The 21,788-nt window shown below is 45.2% G+C and overlaps 1 protein-coding gene and 1 non-coding gene across 2 annotated transcripts in view; one reads left to right on the plus strand and one right to left on the minus strand.

Annotated features, from left to right (window-relative positions):
- The window catches only part of LOC134984067 (zinc finger protein 271-like), a 113,114-nt gene extending 102,274 nt beyond the window's left edge, over positions 1-10,840 (minus strand). The window contains exon 1 of the mRNA XM_063949706.1: positions 10,752-10,840. The gene's annotated coding sequence lies outside the window, so the exon portion shown is untranslated. The remainder of the gene's footprint in view (positions 1-10,751) is intronic.
- LOC134984071 (5S ribosomal RNA) lies at positions 9,099-9,217 on the plus strand. Its single transcript, XR_010191708.1, has one exon. It is a non-coding gene; the product is annotated as a 5S ribosomal RNA (ribosomal RNA).
- Positions 10,841-21,788: the final 10,948 nt, after the last annotated feature.

A 21,788-nucleotide genomic window follows, 5' to 3' on the forward strand; every position in this document is an offset into this window, starting at 1 on the left:
CGGTATTTTGAGATGGTAGCGCCACCTTTTTGGATAAGCGCGTTAACGCCTTGTCCACCCTGGAAGAGGATTCCCACCGTATCATGTCCTTAGCCGGGAAAGGATACGCCATAAGAATTCTCTTGGGAATCTGCAGTTTCTTGTCTGGAGTATCCCAAGCCCTTTCAAACAACTCATTTAGTTCATGAAAAGGGGGGAAAGTAACCTCAGGTTTCTTTTCTTTAAACATGTGGACCCTTGTGTCAGGGACAGAGGGGTCATCTGTGATATGCAATACTTCTTTTATTGCAATAATCATATAATGAATACTTTTTGCCAACTTTGGCTGCAATCTCGCATCATCGTAGTCGACACTGGAGTCAGAATCCGTGTCGGTATCAGTGCCTGCTACTTGGGATAGTGGGCGCTTCTGAGACCCAGAAGGGCCCTGTGACACAGTGAAAGCCATTGATTGACTCCCTGCATTTTCCCTGGACTCCGCTTTGTCCAACCTTTTGTGTAATAAATTCACATTTGCATTTAAAACATTCCACATCTCCAACCAATAAGGTGTCAGCGTTGCCGACGGAGACACCACACTCATTTGCTCCACCTCCTCCCTAGAAGAGCCTTCCGCTTCAGACATGCCGACACACACGTACCGACACCCCCACACAGCGTGCTGTGGAGAAATTGGCGCTGGTTAGTGCTGTGGGATCAAGCTCCGCCCCCTCTGCGGCAGGCTTTGGTCCCGCTCAAAAATACAATACTGGCGGGGGATTTGTATATATATATATATATATATATATACTGCCTTCGCAGCCTATATATACTATAATGCCAGCCTAGAGGTTTTTATTGCTGCCCAGGGCGCCCCCCCTGCGCCCTGCACCCATCCGTGCCTGCAGTGTGTGTTGTGTGTGGGAGCAATGGCGCGCAGCGTTACCTCAGTGAAGATCAGAAGTATTCTGCCGCCTTTGAAGTCTTCTTTCTTCTTATACTCACCCGGCCACTATCTTCCGGCTCTGCGAGGAGGACGGCGGCCGGGCTCCGGGCCGAACGGCGAGCATGAGACCTGCGTTCCGACCCTCTGGAGACAATGGTGTCCAGTAGCCTAAGAAGCAGAGCCTATCACTTAAGTAGGTCTGCTTCTCTCCCCTCAGTCCCACGATGCAGGGAGTCTGTTGCCAGCAGGGCTCCCTGAAAATAAAAAACCTAACAAAATTCTTTTTTCAGAGAAACTCAGGAGAGCTCCCCTGTAATGCACCCAGTCTCCTCTGGGCACAGGATCTAACTGAGGTCTGGAGGAGGGGCATAGAGGGAGGAGCCAGTGCACACCCATTCTAAAGTTCTTTATAGTGCCCATGTCTCCTGCGGAGCCCGTCTATACCCCATGGTCCTTACGGAGTCCCCAGCATCTTCTAGGACGTAAGAGAAAAACAGGCTGTTCTGTAGCCATTCCCTTCATTCACATCACCCACAGCTAGGCCTCAAGGGTGTCACCCCATCAGGTAAAAGCAGAGGTTTTATAATGGCAAACCGAGGACTTTATATGTTAGCTCAGATCACTTCCTGAAACCTGAGATACTGGAAATGTGGAGTCTTGGTTCCTGTCCAGGGGACTCCTCAGGCCAAAGTGGCTTGGACATGATAAGGTTCTCAGAGTGTGGTTAATACTGCTGGCCAATCCGTATGTAGTGTATATAGATTGTATTTACTGATGTTACATGTATATCCAGTGTGTGTAAAATAGAGGTATCATTTGTATCTTTGCTATTGTGTGTCCTGTGCAATCTGTAGGACTTGGAGAAGGAAGCAAGGTGTCAGTTTGGCACATACATAGACCTAGGACCTTCACATTTGGTGGCAAGCAGTGGGGATTGCACAACTACACCTTCCCATTTGCTGATATGGAAGATGGTCACCTATTAACCAGCTGGCAGGGGATCTATGAGGACTGTGTCCAAGAGGAGATAACCATGGATGGGGTATTATTGTCCTACTTCCTGACCACCAGTCGAGGGTGGCATCATGCCCCTGGCTGACCAGCATATTCAGCTGACAAGACAATTATGAATTATTGTTCCCACTTAGCAATTAAGAGAGTGAGGAGCTGAAATCTGAGTGCTGGTCTGTACCTTGTGGTTTAGAAAGGACACGTGTATCAGAGGCTGATAACCCAAGATCAGAGCAGGAACTAGATGGGGATATGTTGCGCTACTGTAAGCCCCATAAAAGTTTTGTGGACTGTAACTGTCAGCACTAGGAGACATCCAAGCAAATGCTGATACATTGGATGTTAGGAGACACTTGCAACCCAGTCTTCTCTGTGATGTAGAAGACTCAAGTCTAGCCAGCATAGCACAGAGGAGAGAAAGGGATAATGCACCTGGGGTCATGAAGGAGATGCCAGCAAGACTAAGAATAGCATTCAGCCAGGCCCTCAGCCGGTCAGGATGGGGGAGGTGAGCGATCTGGGGAAGATGGTGGATCCTCCAGGTGACATCCAGCAATAATCCACTGAGGGGGCAACAGTGATGTAAGGCCCAAAGGATGGGGTAGGGGCTGTTGAGGGGATAGCATAAGAAGATCTGCAGATACCCCCTGCAGACAACTTCTGTGCTGTTGGTAACTGCAGACTGAGGTCCTCAACCGTTGCCTACCACTGCCAGGTTCCTGGATACGGGCCTGCTGATGCAGATTACGCTCCTTAGAAAAGTGATTTATAGTAAAAGGACTGAGTTCTCTGCATTAGTTCCAGTGCTTGGAGGGTTATATTATTACCATATGTCTCCTGCTTCTGATGGATGATGGAACCATCAGTATATGGACTAGAGCGGCAGGGATGTAAGGAGCATGAAGAGAGTTCCCTTTGTAAATTCTCATTGCAATGGCTGACATGGAGGATGAAGAGGGAAAACACTGCTGTCTCCAAGGTTGCGGAAACCATTCCCAATATCCATATGCATGCCTGGCGAGGGTACAAAGGGGACCCCTGTACTGGGCATCAAAGTGCCAAGGGGCCTCAAGCAACAATATCACTAGACAAATTAAATTTGTAACACGCTGGCCGGCAAATCAAAAATATGAAAAAACAAACTTAAAAGTGACCCCCCCATAGTGCGCATGTGCAAAAGTAATCAAAGATGGCGCATGACGATGTGTGGCTCTTGCGTGTGATGTGCGGCGCTGGTGAGTCGGTATATGCCTTTCCTGGATTATGCAGTGGGCGCCTAGTAGAAGCCGACCCAGCTGAGGAAGCAGCACTTGATTCGCAGCAGGCGCAGCACATAAGCGGTAGGACAACATCTCTGTCCATTACTTTGCAGCACATACGTTACTTGCACTACACTCCCTCATTCATTGTGTGTGTCTAGTATCCACATTAACTCTTCTGCTGTCCAAACAATCGAGAGGTCATCAATAAATCTCAAATAAAGTGACACTTCAGACCCGAAATTATCTTTTCTATGATAATGGGTACTATTTACAAGTGCCAGGCTGTGCCATGGGGTCCTAAGTGGCCCCAGCATATGCCAATACTTTCATGGCATCTACAGAATTGGCTTTTTTTTTACCAAAATGGTCTTAGGTCTGAAGTGGCACACTACCTGATTTATACTGATGACCTCTTGATTGTAGTAGACTGCTGCCAGATCTGTGCAAACTGAAGAAGTCAGCCTCCCACCCCGGGTCCCCCCAGGAGGAGGCCTGCACCATCAGGCTGATGGCTTATCTTCAGATTTGAAAACCGGTCTGGTAGCCCAATACCTTTTAGTTTTTCCAGACCTGTTGGATTGGGACTGTTTGCCTTTACCCTTTCCTTTTCCTTGATTTGGAAAGGACCGGAAAGCTGGAAACTAGGTTTGAAATTTTGTGAAAGGAAACTTCACTTTCTTAGAGTCTGATTCTGACTCCAATATACTGTTAATGCCTTACAAAAAAAATATCTCCAGTAAGCAAAGATAAGACCCCAGAACCTTCCTGGATTCTGAGTCAGCTTACCATGTACATAGCCACAGTAAAACAATTTTGACGGGAAAAAATACTCGTATAAGCGTTGTCACCCATGTACATAGCCAACCCGCTGCTGTCTGGGAGGCCATTGTACCCATATCCAGGTCCACTTATCGCTGCCTGTTTGATGTGTGCAATATGGGATCTTTACTCTAGATGCCACTAAAATATCCTCCTTCGATGCATCAGCCCAAGCCATGGCTGGTCTAACGATTGTACAAGACAAAAGAAAAAATGGTCTTTAGAAAACCATCAACTCTTCTATCCATGACATCATTTATTGATGTTGAAAACAAAAGTAATGCAGATTTTCGCACCAATATAAGACTTGCGAATCTACTTTGGGAGCCACCTGCCTTTTTTTTTTCTTAAACAGTCCCCAGCTGGACGAGGATAATTGGAATTCCATTTCTTGGAATACTAACTTCCTACTGAGCGTAACCCAAAATTTCCATCAGCTGTTTTGGGATGTTTAAACACAGTTGCCTTAGTCTTTAACACAGGCTCTGCTGCCTCTTCTAAGGATAGAATGGCTTACATAGCACTAATTAGCTCAGGTATGTCCACTGAGCTGAGACCATCCGCAGTGCAATGAGTCCTCATCCTCCAACGAATCCTCATCTAAATCATGTGTAGACTGTGAAGATTTTGTATCATGTCTATGTGATTTACTTACCACCAGCCTTTCAGCCTGCTTTTTTGAGAGTGATAAAAAGTGGAAAGAGAGGCTTGGCGCTGAGGGTGAAATAAAAGATTGATACTTATCTAAATAACGGGGTGTGTTGACTTTATAGCGTCTCTGCTTTCCCCTTTATATTCTTAATGTTATTCCTCCAAAGAATTTCGGACAGTGCATGTAAAATAAGGATTGCAATGATTGTAGATTATATGTTGAACCCAATTACGGATGAATTATTCCTGTCTGGTTATTCTTATATGTAATTTATCTTAATAGATGTACCAAGCTTACACAATAAATGGTATAATGAAACCCATAGCAGTTTCTTTTCAGAAGATTTAGGAACCGCACATATTTCAATAGGGTAATCTCATGAGGTGGACGCGTACCTCAACTTACACAATGAAAATTGATAGCAGACTTATCAACGTATCTTTAAGACAAGACCACGCTCCAATAAAGTACAACAAAACAGTGCACACAATGGGTTCCTACAGTGTGTACCTAACTTACACTGGTTAGGTGTAATATCCTCATATAAAGGTATCTTTCAAGTACAAAAGGGCGTACCAGTACTCATAGGTGTTCTTATATATTGCAGTCACATCAAGGTATCTTTGTCTTCTTTTCAAGAAGATGGAGGCTCATTTAAAAAGTATAACAAATTTTAATAAAAAAATCTTATAAAAGAATTACAGAGAATAAGTAAAGCATCGAATGCCGGAAAGCACCGCCCGTGTTGGGGATTGGGAGGACCAATATTCAGTCTACAAGAACCGGCATCTATAGGCTAAATATAGTAAAAACAATGGCCGTACCTTTCTCCCAAAAACGAGCGGTGTATTGTCCAGCAGGCAATGGTCCTCATCCAACGCGTTTCGAGTTTACTACTCTTTATCAAGGCTGATGGAGGACTGTGAAGAGAATGTATTTATATTAAAAATCCGGAAATTGGAGCAGATGACATCACTATACATTCTCTTCACAGTCCTCCAAACGGCATCCTACTATAAATTACATATAAGAATAACCAAACAGGAATAATTCATCCGTAATTGGGTTCAACATATAATCTACAATCATTGCAATCCTTATTTTACATGCACTGTCCGAAATTCTTTGGAGGAATACCATTAAGAATATAAAGGGGAAAGAAGAGACGCCATAAAGTCAACACACCCCGTTATTTAGATAAGTATCAATCTTTTATTTCACCCTCAGCGCCAACCCTCTCGTTCCACTTTTTATCACTTTCCTGTATTTTCTCTGGATCTTCTGGGATAGATCCAAGTTAAAAGCGGGAGGCAGCAGAGATTTGAACAGGAGCGTCAACGAATTTCCCAAAAAATCCTTTTCTGCTTTTTTGAGAGGCTGACAATTCCCTAGGTGTATAAACCTCAGAATGAATGTTGCATGTAAGGGTTAATAGGGAAACCTGTCACTGGTATAGGAGCTGGAATAAACTGCTCAGCTACATTGGATAATGTCTGTACAAAGTAGCCCATGAAGGTTCACCAGAACCTGTGCCTGCCTCACTGTACACGTGGGTAAGCGTTGTCGTGACCCGGCGGGGAGATGTTGGAGCGACTCTAAGGTGCGTATAAGATGCTTTTTAGAAAAATCACTCAAAAAAAATAGTAATACTACAAAAATAAAATAAGAAAACTGATGGCTGCAAAAAAACAGCAGCCCTCTGACCATGGGTGGTCATTCCGAGTTGTTCGCTCGTTATTTTTTTCCCCGCAACGGAGCGATTAGTCGCTAATGCGCATGCGCAATGTCTGCAGTGCGACTGCGCCAAGTAAATTTGCTATGCAGTTAAGTATTTTAATCACGGCATTACAAGGTTTTTTTCTTCGTTCTGGTGATAGTAGTGTGATTGACAGGAAGTGGGTGTTTCTGGGCGGAAACTGGCCGTTTTATGGGTGTGTGCGAAAAAACGCTGCCGTTTCTGGGAAAAACGCGGGAGTGTCTTGGTGAACGCTGGGTGTGTTTGTGACGTCAAACCAGGAACGAAACTGACTGAACTGATCGCAGTGGCAGAGTAAGTCTCGAGCTACTCAGAAACTGCTAAGAAGTTTCTATTCGCAATTCTGCAAATCTTTCGTTCGCAATTTTACTATGCTAAGATTTACTCCCAGTAGGCGGCGGCTCCTGCCGCACCAAACAAAAAACTGATTTGCCTGAGCCAGGAGGCAGGGATATATGGACAGGCCCGTTGCATGCTGGGAGGCCGAAAGCTTTGACCATTTGTTGCAAATCCGCTGTCACTTCGTCATATCCCAATGTTATCTTGTGGATAACCTGTAGACCCTGTCAGAGAAATAGATATATATCTAAGAGGATAGAATTTGATCGGTGTTACACTGTTTTGTTGGCAGGTTACTTGATACTTTTGTCCTCATTGGTTACTATAGGTCACGTGGACGAGGTTCTCTCCGTGTCTCCGGACGTAGCATTTGTCAGATGAAGTCACTTTGATGCGCTGGAGTGCGACGGATGGCGACATGGACGGTTCCACCGGGTGTATTAGGAGAGTGGTTGTATGTCTCTTTTGTTCTGCACCCTGATGAAAATGCCGCGAATAGAGCATTGAAACGTTGGTACACTAAACCTGCCTGGTCTATTTATTCTGAGTGCCGCCTTGTATGGATTCTACATTACGTTACACCAACTGATGCAGCCTGGTTTGGAGGGCACCGGCTATTGATTTTTTAATATCAACTTCAGGTCTTCTTGAGGAGTGCCGCTTTACCAAAATATATATATGTATGTATATGTATATATATATATATATATACACACACACACACATATATATATATATATATATATAAGTACAATGACACAGGACGTGCACATGCGTGTAGATGGTGACACTAAAGTTACTGGATGATCATTGTGAATGTCTGAGGCATTGATACAATGCAAATTTGTTGAGATATTGTTTCTTTTTCAGATGGAACCATGGGTCTTGCACGTGATGCGATTGGCAAAAGGGAGCCATTGGTTTTGGCCGAGACCGGCATTTGTTTGTTGGTGATCCCTTGTAGACAGTGAGTAGTATCCATCTACAGTGGAAGAAGCATGGACACCAAGAATCTCAGCGGCGGAACAGTGGGCGAAAGTAGATCATGACAAATCGGGACCACAGGCATTTAGGGCGTCTAGCAACCACCAATCGTTCCAAACGCACCAGGAACTGCACCAACAGTACAATGCCGGACCCAGCCAAACAGTCCCACAGTCCCAGATCTGGTGAATTGGAGGGCCACGTGAGATGTGGTGGCACGTCAGACTGGTGCTCTTAAAACCAATCCAAGCCTTCGGTCACTGTTCCACCGCTGAGCGCATACCTAAAGGTTAACACTAATGCTATAGCTGTTTTTATGATAATTATTTTGGGCAATAGAGTAGGACCTGCAGTATAGTGGGGTCCCTTGTCGGGGGCTGCAGGCTTAAATGCATTGAGCAATACATGAACTAAAACGCCACTGTTTATTATTGTTAGTTAATATAGTGAGTGCAAGACACATTTATGTATGTAGGGTTTTTTTTGCAGAGAAGCAAAAAGAGACTGTTTAGATGTCTTTCTGGGGCACACTTTAAATAATTCAATTAGTAATGAAGATGAAGTGGTGTGAGATATAATTATAAAGATAAAACATAACTTTTATTTCATATCAGACGATAAAAGAGGGGGGAGAGACAAACAAAATAGATAAATGATGCACTGTACAAATTATGACAAATATGGACTTATGTGTGTAAAATAATTTTTTCCATGTAAATTGATCATTGATTATACTGTGGTTTTGTGCTTGTGTGCTGGATTTTATGGGTATCATTATGCTTTTCATGTGGTAACATATAATATTTTTGCAAAGCATTCAGCAATTTATTTATTTTGAATCTGTCCAAATCCAGACTGACAGACCTTTTCAATTACTAGAAGAACCCTCAACCGAGCATTTCTATTTGGATTAAGCATATATTTATATCTACCTTGTCATCTCTAGACTGATATAATTGGATGTGCATGCAAAATTTGTTTTGCCCTCTCCGAGGACTTTTTGCTTCATATACGTGTCTCTTTTCATGGTTTCTTATAAATTCCCACTACGGCTATATTTTGAATGCTACATTGTGGGCAATTAATTTGACAACATTCATATACTCGGCACCAGTGTCAACTTCAGGATACCGGCTGCCCTATGCTTCATTTTGATACTACACATATGTGAATATTCCCCTTGCACCCAGTTATATCTCTTTTTCACCCAAATTATTGGGATACAGTGCCTAGATACTTTTCAGTAACTGGGTTTCATTTTCTTTATACCATTTCCTGATACCTTCTTAGACCAGCCCAAACCTATTAAGCAATTGGCCTTTCCATACGCAGATAGGTATATACCTGACTATCTACAGTCATACCATGCTGGATATGCCCGATCTCGTCTGATCTTGGAAGCTAAGCAGCATTGGGCCTGGTCAGTACCAGAAAGGGTGACCCTCTGGGAATACCAGGTACTGTAGTATCAAGGAATACACCTTCCGTGTATATATCTTTAATTTACCAATATCCTTATTGCTATTGGTCTTTGCAGCATTAATATTTGTGTTACCTAATAAGGAGTCCAGAGTCGTTAAAGCCAGTTCTTCCTGTTTCTCTCATATGAATATACTTAAGTATAAAAATTCATAAATCCATAGAGAATACAGGATTTACCAACAAATTTTCGCTCTGATTCAATTCAAACATCAATACTCGCTTATTCCCAGTGGGTGTGCGGATAAACCCTCTGCCACCTACTTTACATTAAGAGAGTCACATATCGTCACATTGTGATTTAATACTTTTTTTATTCACCTTGCTGATATATACAGCATCATTTATCTATTTTGTTTGTCTCTCCCCCCTCTTTTATCGTCTGATTTGTAATAAAAGTTATGTTTTATCTTTATAATTATATCTCACACCACTTCATCTTCATTACTAATTGAATTATTTAAAGTGTGCCCCAGAAAGACATCTAAACAGTCTCTTTTTGCTTCTCTGCAAAAAAACCCCTACAAAGTTTGTTCTGAACTTATGTCCGGGAGCACCGCCAACCCTATACTACCCACAAAAGCCGGTCAGGCGAACTGGTAGTTTTATGTTGGTTATCAGTATGATTTCTGCCCCCTACGGCAGATAAAAATTTGTTTACTAACTGCTTTCACTTAATTACAATCTGAACCAGTGCGGATTCCAAAACCCCAACCCATTACTCACATTTATGTATGTAGTAAGGCTACTGGGAGACCTTAGATTGAGCAATATTGGATCTGGCCATTACATTCCCTAAAGTCATAACCTCAGAACTGCACAGAGTAGGAACTATTATTCACAAGTAATTAGGAATGTGTGAATCATGAACAAGTCCACAATTACTGTCTGAAGGTTACACAATTATTTCAGGTCTACACTGATATTTGAGGATAAAGCCTTTAACAGAAAACACCCCTGAAGAAGTCACTATTGAAGAAACGCGTTGGGTGATTTAGAGTGAATTGGAGTGGATAAGAACAAGCCCGCCCATGCAAGGGTGACAACATGTGCAAAATGCTTGTCTTATGATTATACAGATATGTACTTGTGATAAGCTTTTAATCTGTTTTACTTGAAGTTCTAGATTCAAATTTCATTTTATTTCTGAATCTTATACGAATTGTATTTGGTGAGCTCAGGTCTACAGTATAGCAGGAAATGTTTCATACCTGCATCATCTAACAAAATGCACATAAATTAGGCACTCCACAAAAAACAATACTAATTATATTATATACATACATACATATATACACATTTATATATAATCACTAATAATAAACTTCTGCTTGTTACTTTTCATAACATTATAGTGTTGTGTGTAATAACTCTCTACATGTGATATTTGTCATGGACAGCCTTGTGTTAGAAACACCCAACTGAGAACAGGGCTGATGGCGGAGGAGGGTGTAGGATAAGAGATTGCTGTAGTGACTGAGCAATGAGAATATGTGACTTCTGTAATAAGTGTTTATTACTCACCTGTGCTGATATCTGTAGGGATCTCCTCCTCCTTACACTGCTGATCAACCCTCACATACGTCTCTTCTTCTCCCGCTATATCTTCTGCCTTCATATCAGTCACATACATCTCTTCTTCTCCCTCTGTATCTTCTGCCTTTATATCAGTCACATAGGTCTCTTCTTCTCCCTCTATATCTTCTGTCTTTATATCAGTCACATACGTCTCTTCTTCTCCCTCTGTATCTTCTGCCTTTATATCAGTCACATACGTCTCTTCTTCTCCCTCTGTATCTTCTGCCTTCATATCAGTCACATACGTCTCTTCTTCTCCCTCTATATCTTCTGTCTTTATATCAGTCACATAAGTCTCTTCTTCTCCCTCTGTATCTTCTGCCTTTATATCAGTCACATACGTCTCTTCTTCTCCCTCTATATCTTCTGTCTTTATATCAGTCACATACGTCTCTTCTTCTTCCTCTGTATCTTCTGCCTTTATATCAGTCACATACGTCTCTTCTTCTCCCTCTATATCTTCTGCCTTTATATCAGACAGACATTCTTCCTAAATTACCAAAAAAATAGGATTTTAATACCTACCGGTAAATCCTTTTCTCTTAGTCCGTAGAGGATGCTGGGGTCACATCAAGAACCATGGGGTATAGATGGGATCCACAGGAGACATGGGCACTTTAAGACTTTCAAAGGGGTGTGAACGGACTCCTCTCTCTATGCCCCTCCTCCAGACTCCAGTTATAGGAACTGTGCCCAGAGAGACGGACATTTCAAGGAAAAGGATTTATTGTTAAACTAAGGTGAGATACATACCAGCTCACACCTCAAGCACGCCGTGCAACATGGCATTTAACACAACGCAAGTCAACGGCATGAACATCATCAGAAACAGACCGACTATAAACGTAACACAACATGTGTGTAACCACAACTAAAAACTGCAGATACAGTACGCACTGGGACGGGCGCCCAGCATCCTCTACGGACTAAGAGAAAAGGATTTACCGGTAGGTATTAAAATCCTATTTTCTCATACGTCCTAGAGGATGCTGGGGTCACATCAAGAACCATGAGGTTATACCAAAGCACTAGAACGAACGCGAGAGTGCGGATGACTCTGCAGCACCGAATGACCAAACATGAGGTCCTCATTAGCCAGGGTATCAAACTTGTAGAACTTCGCAAAGGTGTTTGAACCCGACCAAGTAGCTGCTCAGCAAAGTTGCAATGCCGAGACCCCCCGGGCAGCCGCCCAGGACGAGCCCACCTTTCTGGTAGAATGGGCCTTTACCGATTTCGGTAACGGCAATCCAGCCATAGAATGAGCCTGCTGATATCGTAGGACAGATCCAGCGCGCAATAGTCTTCTTGGAAGCAAGAGCCCCAATTTTATTGTGAGCATACAGGACAAACAGAGCCTCCGTTTTCCTAAACTGAGCCATTCTGGCTCTTACTACATCGAGAAACTTTGATTCCAGCAAGGCGTCAGTAGCCACTGGCACCAAAATAGGTTGGTTCAAGTGTAACGTCGAAACCACTTTCGGCAGAAACTGCTGACGAGTCCTCAATTCTGCTCTATCTTCATGAAAGATCAAATAAGGGGTCTTGTGAGACAAGGCCGCCAATTCAGACACCCACCTTGCGGATGCCAAGGCCAACAGCATGACCAGTTTCCAAGTAAGAAATTTTAACTCTACCTTCTGCAAAGGTTCAAACCAATGAGATTGCAGGAATTGCAACACCACGTTAAGATCCCACGGTGCCACAGGGGGCACAAAGGGAGGTTGGATGTGCAACACTCCTTTCACGAAGGTCTGAACTTCTGGAAGAGAGGCCAATTGTTTTTGGAAGAAAACCGATAAGGCTGAAATTTGAACTTTAATTGAGCCCACTTAAGGCCCGCATCCATACCGACTTGTAGAAAATGGAGAAAACGTACTAGCTCAAAGTCTTCCGTAGGAACCTTCCTGGATTCACACCAAGACACGTATTTTCTCCAAATACGGTGGTAATGTTTAGACGTTACTCCCTTCCTGGCCTGAATAAGAGTGGGGATAAGTTCCTCGAGAATACCCTTCCGGGCTAGGATCCGGCGTTCAACCTCCAAGCCGTCAAACGAAGTCGCGGTAAGTCTTGGAACACGCACCTGCTGTAACTGATCCTCCCCCAGAGGAAGAGGCCAGGGATCTCCTACGAGTAATTCCAGAAGATCCGGATACCAAACCCTTCTAGGCCAGTCTGGAACAATGAGGATCGCTCGAACCTTTGTTCTTCTTATGCTCTTTATCACTTTTGGAATGAGTGGAAGCGGAAGAAACACGTACACCAACTGAGACACCCACGGTGTCACTAGGGCATCCACTGCTATTGCTTGAGGGTCTCTTGACCTGGAACAATATCTCTGAAGTTTCTTGTTGAGGCGAGACGCCATCATGTCTATTTGAGGAATTCCCTTAAAGACTTGTCACTTCTGCAAAGACCTCTTGATGAATACCCCACTCTCCTGGATGGAGATTGTGTCTGCTGAGGAAGTCTGCTTCCCAGTTGTCCACTCCTGGAATGAAGATCGCTGACAGAGCGCTTGTATGCCTTTCCGCCCAACGGAGCACCTTTGTGGCCTCTGCTATTGCCGCTCTGCACTTTGTTCCGTCCTGGCGGTTTATGTACGCTACTGCTGTTATGTTGTCCGACTGAATCAAGACGGGCCGATTGCAAAATGTTCCGCTTGCAGAAGGCCGCTGTGAATGGCCCTTAACTCCAGAACGTTTATGTGTAGACACATTTCCTGGCTTGACCATCTTCCCTGGAAGCTTTTCCCCTGCGTGACTGCTCCCCAGCCTCAAAGACTCGCATCCGTGGTCACTAAGATCCAGTCCTGGATCCCAAACCTGCGTACCTCTAGGAGGTGAGAGCTGTGCAGCCACCACAGGAGTGAGATTCTGGTCTTGGAAGACAGGGTTATCCTTCAGTGCATGTGCAGATGGGACCCGGACCACTTGTCCAACAGGTCCCACTGAAACACTCTGGCATGGAATCTGCCAAAATGAATGGCCTCGTAGGCCGCCACCATCTTTCCCACCATCTTTCCCAGCAACCGAGTTCAGGATTGGTATGACTGAGCCGTCTGGCTTCGGGACAATGAACAGGCTCGAATAAAAGCCTTCTCCCTGTTGTGACGGGGGAACCCTGACAATGACTTGAGTGTGACACAATTTTTGTATTGCGGCGCATACCACCTCCCTGTCTGGAACAGAAGCTGGTAAGGCTGATTTGAAAAATCAGTGAGGGGGGACGTCTGCAAACTCCAGTTTGTACCCTTGGGACACTATTTTTAAAACCCATGGGCCAGGGCTGAACGAGCCCAGAACTGACTGAAGAGCCTGAGACGTGTCCCCACCGGTGCGGACTCCTGCAGAGGAGCCCCAGCGTCTTGCGGGGACTTGGCAAAAGCCGGGGAGGACTTCTGCTCCTCGGAACCGGTCACGGACGGTGATCGTTTACTTTTTCCCTTTCCTCTAGTAGCAAGGAAGGAAGGCCCTAGGCCCTTTCTGTATTTATTGGGCTGAAAGGACTGCATCTGATAGTGGTGTGCTTTCTTTTGTGGTGCAGGCACATAAGGTAAAAATTATGATTTACCCGCGGTAGCCGTAGATACCAACTCAGCGAGGCCGTCACCAAACAATACACCACCTTTATACGGTAGAGACTCCATAGCTTTCTTAGAGTCAGCATCAGCATTCCATTGATGAATCCACAATGCTCTTGACAGAGCTTTGTCCACAATGGGTGGTGACTCCCATTTTTCCCTATCCCCAGAGGGGAACGGATACGCCACTACAATCCTTTTGGGAATCTGAAACTTTTTGTCAGGACTTTCCCAAACCTTTTCACAAAGTGTGTTCAGTTCATGAGAGGGAGGAAACGTTACCTCAGGTTTCTTTCCTTTATACATACAGACCCTAGTATCAGGAACAGTAGGGTCCTCCGTGATATGTAATACATCTTTTATAGCCACAATCATGCACTGAATGCTCCTTGCCAGTTTTGGATCTAATCTGGCATCACTATAGTCGACACTTGAGTCAGTGTCCGTGTCGGTATCCGTGTCTGCCAGCTGGGCAAATGAAAATTTTTGTGACCCCGAGGAGGTCTGGACTTGAAACAACACATCCTCTACGGATTTCTTCCAAGCCTGGTTCTGAGACTCAGATTTATCCAATCTCTTATTTATCAGAGCCACATTTGCAGTCAAAGCACTCAAAACATTCACTCCATCAGGTGTCGGCGGTGCCGATAGGGTCACTCCCACAGCCGTTTGTGTCCCTAACATAGTCTCCTCCTGTGAAGAGCACTCCGCCTCAGACATGCCGACACAGTGTGGGAGCATGGCGCGCTGTGCGGTACCTCAAAATCGTCACTGAAGTCTTCTGATCATCTTCTACTCACCTGTCTTCTGACTTCTGGCTCTGCAAGGGGGGTGACGGCGGGCTCTGGGTACGAGCATCTAGGCGTACCTAGCGATCAGACCCTCAGGAGCTAATGGTGTCCTGTAGCCAAAGAAGCAGAGCCTTCAAACTCACAGAAGTAGGTCTGACTTCTCTCCCCTCAGTCCCACGATGCAGGGAGCCTGTTGCCAGCAGCCCCCCTGAAAATACAAAAACTAGCATAAAGTCTTTTCAGAGAAACTCAGTAGAGCTCCTCAGAGCGCATCCAGTCTGCCTGGGCACAATTCTAAAACTAAAACTGGAGGAGGGGCATAGAGGGAGGAGCCAGTTCACACCCTTTCAAAGTCTTAAAGTGCCCATGTCTCCCGCGGATCCCGTCTATACCCTATGGTTCTAATGGTGACCCCAGCATCCTCTAGGACGTATGAGAAATTGATGAGACCCTAAATCCCACCTACCTGATCCTCCTGTGGGATCCTGTGATTCTCCTCTGTACAATCCTGGGAATACAGAGGACGGAGACATCTCTCTGGGGTATCTCTGTTACTGGGCCCATCTGTAGGAGACACACAGTGACTGAGTACAGTGTATATATGTGATTATCAGGTGATGTGTGTATATAGGGGCCCCCATACCTGCTCTCCCCTGTACAATACATGACAGTCTCCTCTTACCCAGTGATGTGAGGGGCCGGTGATTCTCCATCATCACGTCCTTGTACAGACCCCTGTGTTCTTCTATATACTCCACCTCCTGTATGGAGACATAGACAGTGACATCCTGACACCTTATAGACACCTGACACACACAGTGATACATCATCACTCAGACACGTCCCCTGGTGTTACTGTATAATGTCCCATTCCCAGCAGTCACCTCTCCAGTCATCACCCAGACACGTCCCCTGGTGTTACTGTATAATGTCCCATTCCCAGCAGTCACCTCTCCAGTCATCACCCAGACACTTCCTCTGGTGTTACTGTATAATATCCCATTCCCAGCAGTCACCTCTCCAGTCATCATCCAGACACATCCCACGGTGTTACTGTATAATGCCCCATTCCCAGCAGTCACCTCTCCAGTCATCACCAGACACGTCCCCTAGTGTTACTGTATAATGTCCCAATCCCAGCAGTTACCTCTCCAGTCATCACCCAGACACATCTCCCGGTGTTACTGTATAATGCCCCATTCCCAGCAGTCGCCTCTCCAGTCATCACCCAGACACATCCCCCAGTGTTACTGTATAATGCCCAATTCCCAGCAGTCACCTCTCCAGTCATCACCCAGACACATCCCCTGGTGTTACTGTATAATGCCGCATACCCAGCAGACACCTCTCCATTCATCACCCAGACACGTCCCCTGGTGTTACTGTATAATGTCCCGTTCCCAACAGTCACCTCTCCAGTCATCACCCAGACACTTCCTCTGGTGTTACTGTATAATATCCCATTCCCAGCAGTCACCTCTCCAGTCATCACCCAGACACATCCCCTGGTGTTACTGTACAATGTCCCATTCCCAGCAGTCACCTCTCCAGTCATCACCCAGACACATCCACTGGTGTTACTGTATAATGCCCCATTCCCAGCAGTCACCTCTCCAGTCATCACCCAGACACGTCCCCTGGTGTTACTGTATAATGCCCCATTCCCAGCAGTCACCTCTCCAGTCATCATCCAGACACGTCCCCTGGTGTTACTGTATAATGCCCTATTCCCAGCAGTCACCTCTCCAGTCATCACCCAGACACGTCCCTTGGTGTTACTGTATAGTGTCCCATTCCCAGCAGTCATCACCAGACATGTCCCATGGTGTTCCTGTATAATGCCCCATTCCCAGCAGTCACCTCTCCAGTCATCACCCAGACACGTCCCCTGGTGTTACTGTAAAATGCCCCATTCCCAGCAGTCACCTCTCCAGTCATCATCCAGACACGTCCCCTGGTGTACTGTATAATGCCCCATTCCCAGCAGTCACCTCTCCAGTCATCACCCAGACACGTCCCCTGGTGTTACTGTATAATGTCCCATTCCCAGCAGTCACCTCACCAGTCATCACCCAGACACGTCCCCTGGTGTTACTGTATAATATCCCATTCCCAGCAGTCACCTCTCCAGTCATCACCCAGACATGTCCCCCGGTGTTACTGTATAATGTCCCGTTCCCGGCAGTCACCTCTCCAGTCATCATCCAGACACATCCCCTGGTGTTACTGTATAATGTCCCATTCCCAGCAGTCACCTCTCCAGTCATCACCCAGACACGTTCCCTGGTGTTACTGTATAATGTCCCATTCCCAGCAGTCACCTGTCCAGTCATCCCCCAGACACGGCCCCCGGTGTTACTGTATAATGTCCCATTCCCAGCAGTATTCTCTCCAGTCATCACCCAGACACATCCCCTGGTGTTACTGTATAATGTCCCATTCCCAGCAGTCACCTGACCAGTCATCCCCCAGACACGGCCCCTGGTGTTACTGTATAATGTCCCATTTCCCAGCAGTCACCTCTCCAGTCATCACCCAGACACATCCCCCGGTGTTACTGTATAAAGCCCCATTCCCAACAGTCACCTCTCCTGTCATCACCTAGACACGTCCCCTGGTGTTACTGTATAATGCTTCATTCCCACCAGTCACCTCTCCAGTCATCACCCAGACAAATCCCCCGGTGTTCCTGTATAATGTCCAATTCCCAGCAATCACCACCCAGACACATCCCCTCGTGTTACTGTATAATGTCAAGGGGTCAGCTTGCTGGGGGTAGCTTGCGTGGAATTTAATAAGCGTGGAAGTAAGAAGTGTGTTATCCGAACAATTAAAAAAACAGCTGATCAAACATTGAGCACCATCAAGGAAAGGTAACTTACTTAAACAACTTATTCCTACACCACTTAACCCAAAATGATCTCACAAACGACCACAGCATGTTCCTCAAACTACTGTTTCTTATTTCAATTCATGGAATTCTCACCAAATGTAAAACATTCTACACTCACCCTAAAAATCACCCCTCTGTGCACATTACAGCTTCTATTCTCCACCCCCCTCTTCTAACCACTCATGAGCTTTATACTTACTTCTCTGCAAGTACTTTGACAACCACAATTGGCCACCAGAATAAACACTCGCAAACATCCACCAATATTTATCTCACTCTTCTGCTTTTATTAGCTGGTGCCATATCACCAAATCCAGGCCCCAACCACCTGTCCCTCTCACACTCAGCTATCTCAAAACAACATAGAACGCCATCTAACCTTATAAATATCACGTCCCCCTCCAAGTCACTAAAATGTGGCTTTTGGAATGCACGCTCTGTTTGTAACAAATTACCATCCATCCATGACCTCTTTATCTCTCACAACTTTAATCTGCGGACTATAACAGAAACCTGGCTCACACAATCAGACACGGCCTCCCCTGCAGCACTGTCACACGGTGGTTTCCACTTCACACACACACACCCCCAGGCGTGGTAATAGTAAAGGTGGTGGGGTTGAAATCTTACTGTCCCAATTTTTCACATACACTGTTCTACCTCAGGTTCCATCACTCGCATTCACATCATTTGAAGTTCACTCTATCAGGATTTTCACCCCCATCTCTCTGCGTGTTGCAGCTATCTATCACCCTCCTGGGCAACCCAAACAACAATTTCTAGAAGATTTTTCTGCCTGGATCCCACACATCTTATCCTCTGACATCTCCACCATCATTATGGGTCGATAGCAATATAGCTCTTAACAGTCCACAATCTGTTCATGCCTCCAAACTCCTCTCTCTAACCTCCTCTCTTGGCCTCGCCCAATGGTCTGACACCTCTGATCTTGTGTTCACCAGGCTCTGCTCAGTTTCTGAATTCATTAACATTCCTTTCCCTCTCTCTGATCACAACCTGGTCACCTTCACAATCTCTTCTATTACTCTAAATTCTATGACTCTAAAACCTAGCAAGCCTCCTCTAACCAGCAGAAATACTAACAATATACATTTTCACCAACTTTCCACTTCTCTGCAACAACTGCTCTCACCAATCTCTACATTTACCACACCTGACACTGCTGTATCCCACCTGCACAAGACCCTAGAGAGTGCCCTTAATGAAGTGGCTCCAGCTACCCATCACACTCTACATAGGCTTAGATGCCAACCATGGAACTCTAAATCAACAAGACACCTACAAAAACTGTCACGTAAAGTAGAACGTCAGTGACGTAAATCTCAGAATCCAAGTGACTTCCTCACATATAAGACCACCTAGCACTCCTATCATCAGGCTCTGGACACTGCCAAAGAAACATATTTCCAATCTCTCCTCTCTTCTCATGCCAGCAACCTCAAGCGACTTTTTAATACAATTAAATCACTTATTTACCCTCTGTCAAAGTAGAAAAATATTGCAGTACACAGATCACGTACAAACCACACACACATGCCCGCTGCGCGTGCACTTGTTCCGCTGTGAGTGCACATATCCGCAATTTGCGTATGGTCGCTCCCGCGGTCCTGCGCGTGGTATGGGTATTTACGGCGGAGTTTGTGAACGCATGGAGAGCTATCAAAACACATTACATATTTAATCCAAATAGTGCACATTGTACACATAGTCTGCCTGCACCACATCAGAAAGTTATAGCAGTGTAAATGGTTGCAGAACAAAGGGATTCACCTTTGCAGGATAAGAGGGGACAGACTAAGGTTATAAGGTGGTATTTGGTATCCAGCTGTAGGGTATTTTAAGGGAAACATTCCGGTGTTGGGCTGCGGAAGATCGCATGTTCCTGAGGATAGTTATGTGCAGAAGCAGAATATAGATATAAACTGTATTTTCTGTATATTATGTATGCAGGGGGAATCCAGAGGAGACCACCTACAAGAGCAGTTAAGAAAGACATCGCCCATCTTTTCAAATCAACCTATGACCTCTCCTGTACTGTAAAAATGCATTCCTGTGTCCAATGGACAAAGGGATTACAGTATCCATTGTATTGCTTTTGGAAGACTTGTGTAAATAAAGCCTGCTTCAGCCTGGCCAGACACAAAACTCTCAACGCTTTCAACCTGATAGCGGAGGACCGGATTGGGAAGCGCATGCGAATATTCTCACGTATGTACATTGACTGTAGCCATTTACTCTGTTGTATTGTAGTGCATAATTTGTATTGTTAAACCCACTTTCAGATATATTAAGAACCTAGCAATCTGGTGGACCATTATGAACAGGTAGTATCAATGCCTATTTCCCCATAGATTGTAAGCTTGCGAGCAGGGCCCTCCTACCTCTATGTCTGTCTGTTTTTACCCAGTTTTGTTCTATTACTGTTGTTCTAATTGTAAAGCGCAACGGAATATGCTGCGCCATATAAGAAACTGCTAATAAATAAGATTTTACTCACCAGTAAATCTATTTCTCGTAGTCCGTAGTGGATGCTGGGGACTCCGTAAGGACCATGGGGAATAGTGGCTCCGCAGGAGACTGGGCACATCTAAGAAAGCTTTAGGACTACCTGGTGTGCACTGGCTCCTCCCTCTATGACCCTCCTCCAGACCTCAGTTAGGATACTGTGCCCGGAAGAGCTGACGCAATAGGGAAGGATTTTGAATCCCGGGTAAGACTCATACCAGCCACACCAATCACACCGTATAACTCGTGATATTATACCCAGTTAACCGTATGAACATAACAGAGCCTCTCAACGGATGGCTCAACAATAACCCTTTTAGTTAACAATAACTATATACAAGTAATGCAGACAGTCCGCACTTGGGACGGGCGCCCAGCATCCACTACGGACTACGAGAAATAGATTTACCGGTGAGTAAAATCTTATTTTCTCTGACATCCTAGTGGATGCTGGGAACTCCGAAAGGACCATGGGGATTATACCAAAGCTCCCAAACGGGCGGGAGAGTGCGGATGACTCTGCAGCACCGAATGAGAGAACTCAAGGTCCTCCTCAGCCAGGGTATCAAATTTGTAGAATTTAGCAAACGTGTTTGCCCCTGACCAAGTAGCAGCTCGGCAAAGTTGTAAAGCCGAGACCCCTCGGGCAGCCGCCCAAGATGAGCCCACCTTCCTTGTGGAATGGGCTTTATACAGATTTAGGCTGCGGTAATCCCACCGCAGAATGCGCCAGCTGAATTGTGCTACAAATCCAGCGAGCAATAGTCTGCTTTGAAACAGGAGCACCCAACTTGTTGGGTGCATACAGGATAAATAGCGAGTCAGTTTTCCTGACTCCAGCTGTCCTGGAAACATAAATTTTCAGGGCCCTGACTACGTCCAGTAACTTGGAATCCTCCAAGTCCCTAGTAGCCGCAGGCACTACAATAGGTTGGTTCAAGTGAAAAGCTGACACCACCTTAGGGAGAAACTGAGGACGGGTCCTCAATTCTGCCCTATCCATATGGAAAATCAAATAAGGGCTTTTACATGACAAAGCCGCCAACTCTGATACACGCCTGGCCGAAGCCAAGGCCAATAACATGACCACTTTCCACGTGAGATATTTTAGATCCACGGTTTTCAGTGGTTCAAACCAATGTGATTTTAGGAAACTCAACACCACGTTGAGATCCCAGGGTGCCACT

The sequence above is a fragment of the Pseudophryne corroboree genome, assembly GCF_028390025.1.
Source record: "Pseudophryne corroboree isolate aPseCor3 chromosome 3 unlocalized genomic scaffold, aPseCor3.hap2 SUPER_3_unloc_33, whole genome shotgun sequence".
Lineage (NCBI taxonomy): Eukaryota > Metazoa > Chordata > Amphibia > Anura > Myobatrachidae > Pseudophryne > Pseudophryne corroboree.